We start from the raw sequence: 13,439 nt of genomic DNA on the forward strand, positions 1-13,439 counted from the left end.
AGAAATGCACTGCTATTTGATTGGCAGCAGCTGTTAAATAGCAAAACTGGACCCACATATTAGCTATCTATTCCCGCCCCTATCTGCTGCCTGGCCTTGGTAGATGCTAGACTGTATGGGCTCCTTCCAGGTCTGAGTCATTTCGGTCACGTGATAGGGGCGTGTTTGAAATGCAGCCTATACAGTCTAACATCTAACAAGGCTAGGCAGCAGACAGGGGCAGGAATAGATAGCAAAACTCTACCCACATAGTAGCTATTCAGCAACTGCTGCCAATCAAAAAGCAGTGTATTTCTGTAACTTTACTTGTTGTTGCGTGTTTGCTAGCTTCCTAAGAGAGCAGATGTGTCTGTCTGCTCTCCTGCTGGATGATGACTATAAGGCGCCATGCTAGTGGCAGCCTATTGCAAAAGCAATAGTTTTAATTTGGAATTATTTTTGTTTTGTGTGAACCTTTTCTTTCTGAACCTCAGTTTTGGAACTTCTAAGAAATTTTCTCCAGTACCTTTTTTCCTTCTGAACCTTGGATCCTCTGTACTGTTTCCCTTGGATGTATGCTGCTACCCACCGCTATCTGAAGATATGTATCTGAGATCACCATTGTAACCCAAAACTGGTATTATATGCACCTACTGTCAGGCGACCACTACATGACTGGGAATTGGTACAGCCATCTATGTCTGGAGGCGAACACTATATGCCATCTATTACGGACAGGCTTGTGCGACAAACATGGGCAAGGATTTGATTGATGTCTCAGAGTCTGTTCCTAAACGTGTTGTTTATTCAAGGGGCCGACTTCTGGTGCTGCGCAGGCTAATGTCTTCTCCTGCAGTGGGTAGACCACGTGTCCCATGTGAGGTAAGTAGACCTTTCAGAGGTTGCAGAGCAGGCAAAAAATTTAAGGCAAGGCAAAGACGGTTTAAACCTGTGGTCCCGTCCATCATCATGGGGAATGTTCAATCACTGGGAAATAAGTCGGATGAACTGCTGGCACTAATTCGGGCTCGGAGGGAGTACAAGGAATGCAGTTTGATGTGTTTTACGAAAACTTGATTACATGGAGAGATCCCTGACTCAGTGTTTCAGTACCAGGATTTCACATGGTCCGGGCAGATAGAGACATTATGAAGAGTGGCAAAAAAAAAGGGTGGAGGAGTTATACTCTACATAAACAACGGATGGTGTAATCAGGGGCATGTGACAGTAAGGGAGCGCCACTGTTGTCCGAACATTGAACTGCTAGCCGTTGGCCTCAGACCTTACTATATTCCTAGAGAATTCTCCCTCGTAATTGCAATAGTGTTGTACATACCACCATCAGCAAACCATCAGGCTGCAGGAGAAGTGCTGTCAGGAGTTATTGCTCGGCTTCAGGTGAAGCACCCCAACTCGCTTACTGTAATCTTTGGGGATTTTAATCGGGCTAAAACTTCAACTGCTTTACCTAAATTCTATCAATTTGTTAAATGTACAACACGTGACAAAATTATTTTGGAATTACTTTATGCTGATGTCAAGAATGCTTATACATTGTCTGCCCTGCCGCCCTTGGGGAAATCCGAGCACAATCTTATACTATTGTCACAAGTTTACCAACCTGTTGTTAGTAAACAGCCTGCTACAATTAAAACAATTAGACAGTGGAATCCAACAAATTAACAGGCTCTACAGGATTGCTTTCGTCTTACAGACTGGGATGTTTTGCTAGGGACAATGGACGAGTATACAAATGTTAATGAAGTTGTTGGTAGAGTGACTGATTACATCAACTTCTGCATTGATATGTTGGTGCCTGTTAAAAAGATTAGGTGTTTTGCAAATAACAAGCCATGGATACTAAAAGATTTGAAGCATTTGCTCAACAGGAAATAAAAGGAATTTAAATTAGGTGACAAAGAGGAAATTAAAATGATACAGCATGACTTGAAGTATAAAATAAGAGGCCCAGGAAGTTTTCAGAATAAAACTTGAAAAGAAACTGTCCCACAATATTCCAACGAGGTTTGGTCAGGAATGAAATTATTGACTGGGTTTAAGGTGAGGTCTGAGCATGGGGGAGGAGAACTGGACAAGGCTAATGAGATGAATGAGTATTTCAATAGATTTAGCAATACATGCGTAACGCCAACTGACAGAGGTTATGGATCTGGTGCAAATTCTGCAACATTGATATTGGAGGATGAGCAGACTAATTTCAGAGTCTCCGAAAATGATGTGAGGAGGCTGTTTAAGTCACTTAACATTGGTAAAGCTGCAGGGCCAGATGGACTCAGTCCACATGTCCTTAAAGTGTGTGCAGACCAGCTGTGTACGGTCTTTACACACCTATTTAACGGGAGTCTACAATAACAGAGGGTACCAGTGTTATGGAAAACTTCCTGTCTGGTTCCGGTACCCAAGACTACTTCTCCTGCATCCCTAAATGACTATCGTCCTGTAGCCTTAACATCTCATGCTATGAAGGCCTTGAAAAGATTAGTGCTTGCTCACTTGAGTCCGAGGGTGAGGGCTTTTATTGATCCCCTACAGTTTGCTTACCGGCATAGATTGGGGGTGGACGATGCTATTCTTTCTCTGTTACATATTGTACATTCATTTTTGGAGAATGATGGAACCACTGTGTGAGCGATGTTTTTTGATTTCTCAAGTGCATTTAACACCCTGCAGCCACTCTTACTACACAAAAAGACGACTGATATAAAGATGGAGGAGAGGATGAGAAATTGGATAACTGACTACCTATCAGATCGGCCACAGTTTGTACAGATGGGAGCAGTTGTGTCTAGCAGATTATTGAGCAGTGTAGGTGCCCCTCAGGGAACGGTGCTAGCGCCCTTTCTATTCACACTGTATACATCAGACTTTCGGTATAAATCTGATTTTTGCCACCTTCAAAAATTCTCAGATGACTCCATGGTAGTTGGATGTATTAGGGGGGACCAGGGTGATGAGGAATATAGAAGGGTGGTGTTGAATTTTGTGGATTGGTGCCATGGTAACTATCTACAACTAAATGTTAAGAAAACTAAGGAGTTGGTGGCCAACTATAGCAGGATAAAGATGGAATGTTTACCGATCACTATTGCTGGTCAGGAGATGGAGCAGGTGGAGAGTTACAAATATTTGGGGGTCCACCTGGATAGCAAACTGGACTGGAGATGCCACTCAGAGATGGCCTACAAGAAGGGGATGAGCAAACTCAATTTCCTAAGGAAACTGAGGGCTTTTAATGTGTGCACCAAAATGTTAGAAATGTTCTACCAGTCTGTAGTGGCAAGTGCCATCTTTTTTGCACTCATATGCTGGGGTAGTAGTGTGCGGGTCTCTAATGCTAATAAGCTGAATAAGCTGATCAATAAGGCAAGCTCCGCTGTTGGCTGCAATCTTGACTCTTTTGAGGAGGTAGTGGAGAGAAGAACTCTGAAAAAGTGTATGGCGATTATGAATAATAATGCACATCCATTATATGAGCTATTCATGAGACAGAAGAGCACCTTCAGTAACCGGCTAATCCTTCTGAGGTGTAAGAAGGAAAAATATAGGAAATCGTTTGTGCCAACTGCTATGGGAATGTACAACAATAACATTAGAGTAAAATCATCAAGGTGAATGTTTCCTTCTTTTTTTCTTCTACTTTTCAGTTTACCCACTGTGTATGTCCTAATCTAATGTATAATGTTCTAATGTTCTTCTGTCAACTCTACTGTCTTGTCAATTAAGTAATTCATGTTATTATTTAAGTTGTGCTGCTGTGATACACTTTATTGATCCTGTGGGAAATTATGGTATCGTATCGTACATATTTCTGAAATAAAATCTTGAATATCAGAACAAACAGTATGCTTAGATTCAGCATCATAGCACTGGCTTTACTATATACAGTATATGAAAATCCTGATGGTTGGTTCTCTTGAAATATAAAACACACCTGTGCACTGAATATTTTATATTAATATATTTACAGTGTATAATATACATATTCACCATATGGAAAAAAGTATTGGGACATCTAGATATTACACTTACAGAATGTTTTCTGGTTTCCTACCCTAAATCACTGTTTGACGAATGTCATGGCAGAATCTAACTCTATTCACACTGCTGAATTTGACACTCCGTACAATGCCTTCTCTGGTGCTTCTGAGTTGTACAGGCATGCTCAGGTGTTGACCAACTGTGTGCTCATTAGTGATCAGGCTTACAAGAGTTAATCTCTGCTAGACTGCTGGTTACATCTTGGACCACATGTTGTGGGAGAAGTATAACAGTTATTTCTCGCCTTTTTAAGATGGAGTCTGACTTCCCATGCCTACTATAGCTTCTGCTAAACTGGTCCGTGTGTTTTGTTTTGTTTTTTTTTTATAACTGAAATGTTTATTACATTTTTCCAAAGCATACAAAGAAAAATAACATGGATATGCTCCACAAGCATGTCAGCGATTAGTAGAAAACCATGTATCAGGATAAATATCTTATTATTCATTAATATAAGAAAGACAAGGACCATAACAAGACAAACATTACAATAGTAGACAAGAAGACAAAGGGAAAGGAAGTACAGAGAGTGCAGGTGAGTATATAGGATTTCCATAAAGACCATACAGACCCATTATTCTCTATTAGTCCAGTACATATCCCAAAGGTGGTCTGTGTGTTTTTTAACTCTCAGGTGCTTCACAAGAACTAAAGCAATGTTGAAGTAAAAAATTAAAAGTTTACTTTTTTCCCACACAAATGTTGCTTTAGCTAAAATTTTGGATTTTCACAAGGGTGACGAGAATTTGCACCAAATAATTCGTGCAATTTCTCCTTTAGTAGAGGGATACCCCAAATGTGGTGGAAAACTACTGTTGGAAGGGAAGGAGCACCATTTGTCTTTTCTAGCGCAAAATTGTCTGGAATTGTTAGCAGATGTCATGTCACGTTTGGAGATCCCCTTATGTACTTAAACAGTGAAAGTAAGAGTGCAGCAAAGGCCAGACAGATGTTGGTGATGATCTAACTTAAGACCTGTGCTTCATGACCACATTGGGGGGAGCTGTAACAATGTAGAGTCAATATGGGTAAATACACGGGGAGGGCAATAATGGAAAGCTGCTAATTGGAGTTTACTATAAGCCTCCTAACATACCTGAACAGGTAGAGGGTGAAATGCTGCAACAAATTGAAAAGGCAGCAAATGATAATAATAATTGGGTCCCTATTATGGGGGATTTCAACTATATTATACTACCGTATACATATACTACCAATGTAATCAACATTAAATACAAATGAACAAACGAATACAAATGTTCGTTTGTTCATTTGTATTTAATGTTGATTACATTGGTAGTATATGTCTAGGACTAAGAGCCAACCCAGGCTCGAAACGCATAAGACGTTTTTTTAAACTTGGATATCCACCTAACGGAATGTTAGGTTTATAATCCTTGAAATAAGAACATTTTAACTATCTTTTGTGGATGTGATGCTCGAAGCAATCCTTTCTACTGCCCTACTGACCTGCCTCTATGAACACTGAGTCGGCCTCCTTGCAACATCCCTGAAAGTAGAACCCGGTGATCCAATTGCTGGGTGAGCTGAAAACTTTCGTTCCCTTTTGTAACACCGTTGGTACCTCAGAAATGGAGAACGACTGACGTCATACTGATATTTAAGAAAGGTAAGAGGGTGGATCAAGGTAACTACTGTCCGGTAAGTCTGACATCAGATGTGTGCAAGGTTTTTCAAGGCATTTTAAGAGATGACATGCAATTACATATTCGAGAGAATAATATAATAATTGATAACCAGCATGGATTCATGAAAGAGAAGTCGTGTCTAGCCAACATGTGGCGTATTATGAGGAGGTAAGTGCAAATATGGATATTGGTAATGCAGCTGATGTGATTTATTTGGACTTTTCAAAGGGATTTGATACTGTACCACATAGTAGCCTTATACTGAAGCTCCAGAAGCAGGGACTAGGGGAAACTATAAGCAGAAAAAGGAGGAGGATCCAGCTTCAGGATAATTGAAAGAATTTTACTAACTTTATTTCCAATGATAAAAATAGGGTACAGTACAGGTCAAACTTTGTCAAACGCAGGCTGCGTTAGAGACACGTTGCCACGCTGGGGCTTCCTGACCTGTACTGTACCCTATTTTTATAGTTGGAAATAAAGTTTGAAAGAATTTTACTACTAACCAGAATCTGGATCCTTCTCCTTTTTCCTCTTGAACTGCAGCACATTCAGAGTGTTTTGATCTGTGCATGCTGGACCTCCCAACAGATGAGCGGGATACCTCTGCTTTTTCCTGAAACTATAAGCAGTTGGGTAAGGAATTGGCTAAAAGATAGGAAACAAAGAGTAGTCATAAATGGTACATTCTATAAATGGGCTATAGTCAGCAGTGGGGTACCACAGAAATGTGTGCTAGGAACGATTCTTTTTAATCTCTCTATTAATGACCTTGTGGATGTTATTGAGAGTAAATTGTCAGTCTTTGCTGACGACACCAAACTATGTAGAATATTATAAACAGGTCTTGATAGTACAATATTACAAAATGATCTGGATAAGATGTCGGAATTGGCAGACACTTGGCAAATAAGATTTAATATTGATAAATGTAAAGTAATGCACCTAGTACGGAGTAATCCTATAGCTGCATATACATTCAATGGAAGTAAACTCGGCACTACGGAACAGGATAAAGACTTGGAGATTCTGGTTACAAGTAAGCTGAGCAGCAGAATGCAATGTCAAGCAGCAGCTGCAAAAGTGTTACGGGCGGGGGCCGCCGCCGCCGCTTCACTCTCCTGGGCCCTGCTCGGATCCGGGTTACTGCTACGGCTCGAGTGGTGACCGGACCCGGGCTCCCACGGCCGCTCGTCCTCACAACCGCCGGAAAGGGGATATGTACAAGGGACCTTGTTTGTGTCTGTGACGTCACCCGTGGGTTGCGGTGAGGGATGTTGGCACCGCCGCTGCCTGGTGATGGGGCACCCGGGGTTGATGGAGCGGGGCAGCAAGATGGGATCCCCTCCATGGGTAGGAGAGGTGTAGTCCCTGGGCCCGCGGGTCGAACACGGGAGTAATGGCTGCTGGAGGTGGCGCGCCGGACCGGGGGACAGTGGTGTACTCATAGTTCAATAATTTCACACAAGTCCAGTAGTAAACCAAGTTGCCAGTGGCCGGGTGCCTTTGGAGGGTGCATTCGGGTCCCGCACCCAGGTTGATGAACAGATATCCCTCCCTCCTGCACTTTGTGTTTCCTTCTCTTTTGGACGACTTTGCATGGAGCGGAGAAGTCCACTCCCGGTTCTATTTGTGTTGGGAGCTGTGGCCCGCGAACGCTGACCCTTGGGATTTCAGTGGTTTTTTTGTGGACACCCTATTCCCCACGTTGGGCTTCTGTTTCACTCTATCTGGGCAGTAAATTGGGACAATGTCTGGAACCTTGTCCCCGGCTGGTTAATTGGAGAGGGGCTTGCAACCTTCCTCACCCTAGGGTCCAGGCACCCCGACTGTGCACAGCCTCCGGACCAGATTCCCGCTGTTGGCACCGGCGGGCTACAACCCTGCCCTGGTCCACTTTAGGTTTCCCGCAACCGGATCTCCGTCGCCTGTGGCTCTGTTCACCGTCTGCCACCCTGCCAAGTACTCCAGGGACCACTGCCCCTGACTACCACTGCACTATCAGCTCCACTTCACTTCTAAACTTGAACTCCTGCTTCAACTTCCATTAGACTCTGACTCTGACTTAGAACTCACTTGTTCCTCTGACACCTCAGGACCCCTAGGTGGGCGTTCTCATCTACCTGATCCCGCCCACTGGTGTGTCCCTATTATCATAAGGGGGTGTCTAGGATTTAATGGCTGTGTGTATGCCTAAGTGTGGGGTTGGTGGTAACAAGAAGAATGTACACCTTTGTGACACCTGGTTTTGCTGGGGCGTCACAAAAGCAAACAAGATTTTAGGGTGCATAAAAAGAGAGATTAGATCCCAACGTATTGTTACCCCTCTAAGTCACTTGTAAGGCCACATCTGGAATATGGGATCCAGTTTTAGATTCCATATTTTAAAAAGGATATTAAGAAGATAGTCAGATCAAAGGGGGGCAACTAGATTATTGCAAGGAATGAAGGCCGCCCATAGGATGCGAGGTGGAAAAAAATGTCTCAGATGAGATCTTATTTAAATGTATACATGTGTGGTCAATACATAGGAATGGCACATGACCTATTCTTTCCAAAGACAATACTAAGAACCAGAGGGCACTCACTTTAGGTGAAAGAAAACGGATTCCGGCAGCTAAACAGGAAAGGGTTCTTTACAATTAGAGCAGTCAGACTGTGGAATGCCCTACCAGAAGAGGTAGTAATGGCAGACACTATAACTATTAAAATAGGGCTGGATGATTTCCTCAGTACACACAACATTGTTTGTTATAATTAATTTAATGACAAAATATATAATTGCTGAAGGAAGGTCGAACTAGATGGACCTAGGTCATTTTTCAACCTGTATACTGTAACTATGTAACTATGTAATTATGATTTACAAACTGTAGATTTAGCCACTTTTAATATTGTAGCAATTTCTCAGATGGTTTTGTCTGTTTTCGCAGATGAAGGATGGCTTGTTTCACCTGCATGGAGAGCTGCTTTGACCGCATATTTACTTCTTAGCAAAAACCTCAAAATGCACTACACCTCAAATCAGCTCCAGCCCTTTTATGTGCCTAATTGAGAGTGAAATAAAGGAATTGACCACACGGCCCATGAAACAGCCTGAGAGTCAATTGTCCAATTACTTTTGGGCCTTATAAAACCAGGGTGGCCCATCTAAGGAGCTGAAACTCCTAAACCCTTCATCACATTTTAATGTGTATCCCCTCATATGAAAGCGAAAGGTCCGGACTTTATGTCCATTATAGAACTAGAATATGTTTCAGTAAACAGGTAAAAAAAATAAATTGGTGTCAGTGTCCAAATACTGTATATAACTATATATGGACCTAACTATATATGAAGGAATGGAGCCTATGAAACCTGATGATAAGGATTCCAAACATAATCTCCCGAATATAATCAACACTGCGAAAGCTATAAGAGGAAAACAAGAACCTTGATGTGCATAGAGAAATGATGGTTAAAATTACAAAAGTAGGGAATGTCATAATAAATTGTAATAATATTTCTCTTCTATGTTAATGCCTATTTTCATTAATATCATTGTAATAATATAAGCTCCGCGTAAATGCCTATGCATATTCATTTCATATATCTTTATACGCTTGTTTGCTTATGACTACATTTTTAGTACAATAGCTGATATATTGTTTTTAGTTAATATATTTAACTTGTTTTTACTTGAGATAACTAATATTATCTTGTTGGTTAGAAAACTGTTGAAATTGTAGATGTCTGGATGTTCTGCTAAGCGTGCACAAACAAGTTACCTTATCTCAGAAAGTAATTCTAAACCCACCTCTTGTCTATATACACCCAACCAAATTATATTGACTAGGACATTTTGAGGATATTTTACTCACTGTCTCTCTTGCTGGCAAGAAATTAAATAAATATACGTATTTCTGGATTTCAGATGTCCGCCATCCCTTAATTAGTAAGAGACTAATAGAATTCCACTGACTATGGTTCTGTGATCTCGCCCAATAGCATCCCTCTGTGAGACGTTTTACAATTTTTAGTTTCAACAATCTTTTATTGAGTCATTCAGGATAATAACAAGCAAATCGATACAGTGCAGTAATACAATTCTTGATACTATGTCATTGTCCTTGAATCTAGTAGTCTCCAACAATTAAGTCAATTAACAAAGGTATCAATCATTTCTCGTATATGATTAGTTACTTTAGTTCCAGATTACTGAATTACTCAAATTTAAAAATGTATGTAACCATCTGGTAGCCCGATTAAACAGAGAAAAAACAGAGTAAAGGGGAAGGGAAATATGGTGCCACCTCTAACTACAGGACATATTTCAACATATCGTCCGTTAAAATAAGCAAGATACAATCTTTAGATCTTAGCATCTATAATATATAGACAATGATATGATGTTCTCCAAGGAATTGGGGAGTTGGGATTGAATCCAAGAATCCCAGATTGCATGAAACCATTTGCAGGAATCATTTCTAATTGCTTCTATTTTTTTGGTAGAGCATAATATTGTTAACCTTCTGCATTACCAGACAGGGTTGCCGCCTTCCATTGACTGGCTATATAAATTTTTTATGCCAATGAAATGAGCGATATTAGCTTATGACATTTATCAGTTATCACAACTGGTTTATCACCAAAGAATAGAACTTCAGGTGAGTATATATTAGGGCAATCACTAAACTTAGCTATTTTGTGACCTCTTTCCAGAGATTTGTTGCCACTGGGCAGGTCCACCAGATATTAGCTATATCACCCTTTTGATCACACCATAGAAAAAAGCGATCTGAGACCCCCGGGTATATGTTATTCAGATATGTCGGGACGTAATGAGAAACGGTGGAACAGATTAAGGCTATGTGCGCACAGTGCGTTTTTCGCGGCGTTTTTGCGCATTTTTCGGGTGCGTTTTTGGCCTCAAAACTGCAGGACTTTGCTTCCCCAGCAAAGTCTATGAGTTTTCATTTTTGCTGTCCGCACACATCTGTTTTTTTTCAGCTGCGTTTTTGTGGTGCCACAAAAACGCAGCATGTCAATTATTCCCGCGTTTTTCACTGCGCTTTTCATCCATTGAGTTCAATGGGATGTTGAAAGACGCAATGAGAAACGCAAATAGCTGCGTTTTGGTGCGTTTCTAAGACCAAAAACGCAGCTATAAACGCAGGAGGTGGGTTGTAAAGTGACGTGTACAGGAAGAGGATTCCTTCTGTCAGTATATACAGAAGCGTGAATCCTCCCGGTACCGTCACCGTCGCGTCCACCTCCCGTCCTGTGCATGTCTGCTGCCGTGCGGCGCCATGTACAGGCAGGAGGTGGAAGCGGCTGCGAAAACAAAAGTTAACAGTAGAAAAAAAAAAAAAAAGTTATACTCACCTGTCTGCAGCCTCCCGGTGCCATGCCCGCTCCCATCTCCTCTCACGGTATCGCCACCCCCGCTCCGGCTGTGTGCAGACGGCCGGGAAACCTCCGATGGATGCAGGACCTGGCGATGGATCACCTGATGCAGTCACCTGACGCATCAGGTGATCGTAAGTATCGCGGTGACGCGTGCGCCCGGCCGGTTTAACCTATCAGCGGATGCGTCAGGAGACTTCATCCCTGATTACCGGCAGCTGCTGCAGCGATCGCACAGGATCAGACTCCCGCCCCATCGCTCCAGGAGCTGCCGGTAATCAGCACATAGGTGAGTATTATTTTTTTTTTTTTTGCACCGATGCATCTGCTGATTGTATAATCGGCTTTTATACAATCAGCTGATGTGTGATGGGATTCAAGCACTTGAACCTGACACATCATCTGATCGCTTTGCCTTCCAGCAAACCGATCAGATGATATTGGATCCGGATTGGACGGCGCGGGACCCTGACCCAGGATTACTGCGGAGGGGGGGTTCTTTATTTCAATAAAGATTGAGTCACTAATTGTGTTGTGTTTTATTTCTAATAAAAATATTTTTCTGTGTGTTGTGTTTTTTTTTTTATCTTTACTAGAAATTCATGGTGGCCATGTCTAATATTGGCGTGACACCATGAATTTCGGGCTTAGGGCCAGCTATACAGCTAGCCCTAACCCCATTATTACCCGGCGAGCCACCCGGCATCAGGGCAGCTGGAAGAGTTGGATACAGCGCCAGAAGATGGCGCTTCTATGAAAGCGCCATTTTCTGGGGTGGCTGCGGGACTGCAATTCACAGCGGGGGTGCCCAGAAAGCATGGGCACCCTGCACTGTGGATTCCAATCCCCAGCTGCCTAGTTGTACCCGGCTGGACTCAAAAATTGGGCGAAGCTCATGTCATTTTTTTTTTAAATTATTTCATGAAATTCATGAAATAATTTAAAAAAAAGGGCTTCCCTATATTTTTGGTTCCCAGCCGGGTCCAAATAGGCAGCTGGGGGTTGGGGGCAGCCCGTACCTGCCTGCTGTACCCGGCTAGCATACAAAAATATGGCGAAGCCCACGTCATTTTTTTTGTTTGGGGGGGCAAAGAAATCCTGCATACAGTCCTGGAACGAGGATGCTGAGCCTTGTAGTTCGACAGCTGCTGTCTGCTCTCCTGCATACACTATTGGATGGAGGATGCTGAGCCTTGTAGTTCTGCAGCTGTCTGCTCTTCTGCATACACTAGTGGAGAATGAAGAACACATTGAAGAAGGAAATGACATCAGACCTTTTTTTTTTTGTTCACTGATAAAAAACGCATAAGGACGCAGTGAGCAAAAACGCAGCAAAAAAACGCACCAAATCACGGCAAAACGCGTGCGTTTTTTACCGCGTTCTTTCGACGCAGGTGCGTTTTTGTGCGTTTTTAGAGGCCAAAAACGCACAAAAACGCAGCGTCAAAAAAACGCAGTGTGCGCACATAGCCTTATACCTTTTCAGATAGAGAGATCTGATTGCTCCACCTTGTAACATTTTCATAGCATTTGTTCCATCTTTCCAAAGTCATAGAGAACCCCAGATCTCCTTCCCATTGATCCATCACCTTCATTTTAATGTTTGGTATAGGGTGATTCAAGATATTATAGACCATTGATATTGTACCTCCTTCCCCAAGGTCAAAAATACAATCTCTTTCAAAGGCTGTTGGGTTCAGGGTTCGTCTCTCTCCCATCAAAGTGCCCACAAAATGGTATACCTGTTCTATCCTGAATAGTGATGAGCGAGTATGCTTGTTACTACTCGGTACTCGCACGAGTATCACTGTACTCGGGCTACTCGGCGGGTACCGAGTAATTTCGCGATACTCGTGCTGTACTCGTGGTCTTCATCCCTGCATGTTGGCGCTCTTTTGAGAGCCAGCCCTCATGCAGGGATTGGCTGGCAAACCACTGCAATGCCACAGCCCTGTTAGTTGTGGAATTGCAGTGATTGGCCGGCCTGCACAGCGTGACCGAGCCTTTATACCGGCGGGCGCGCTGTGCTCTGCACACAGCCATCTCATATTCCATGCTTTCCACGCCCACAGGCGCCTATGATTGGTTGCAGTGAGACACGCCCCCACGCTGAGTGACAGGTGTCTCACTGCACCCAATCACAGCAGCCGGTGGGCGTGTCTATACTGTGCAGTAAAATAAATAATTAAAAAAACCGGCGTGCGGTCCCCCCAATTTTAATACCAGCCAGATAAAGCCATACAGCTGAAGGCTGGTATTCTCAGGATGGGGAGCCCCACGTTATGGGGAGCCCCCAACCCTAACAATATCAGTCAGCAGCCGCCCAGAATTGCCACATACATTAGATGCGACAGTTCTGGGACTGTA

General features: G+C 42.7%; 1 protein-coding gene across 1 annotated transcript in view; it reads left to right on the forward strand.

Annotated features, from left to right (window-relative positions):
• The window catches only part of LOC142313009 (uncharacterized), a 289,249-nt gene that overhangs the window by 207,876 nt on the left and 67,934 nt on the right, over positions 1-13,439 (forward strand). The window lies entirely within an intron of this gene.

Source organism: Anomaloglossus baeobatrachus, chromosome 5 (assembly GCF_048569485.1).
Source record: "Anomaloglossus baeobatrachus isolate aAnoBae1 chromosome 5, aAnoBae1.hap1, whole genome shotgun sequence".
NCBI classification, from domain to species: domain Eukaryota; kingdom Metazoa; phylum Chordata; class Amphibia; order Anura; family Aromobatidae; genus Anomaloglossus; species Anomaloglossus baeobatrachus.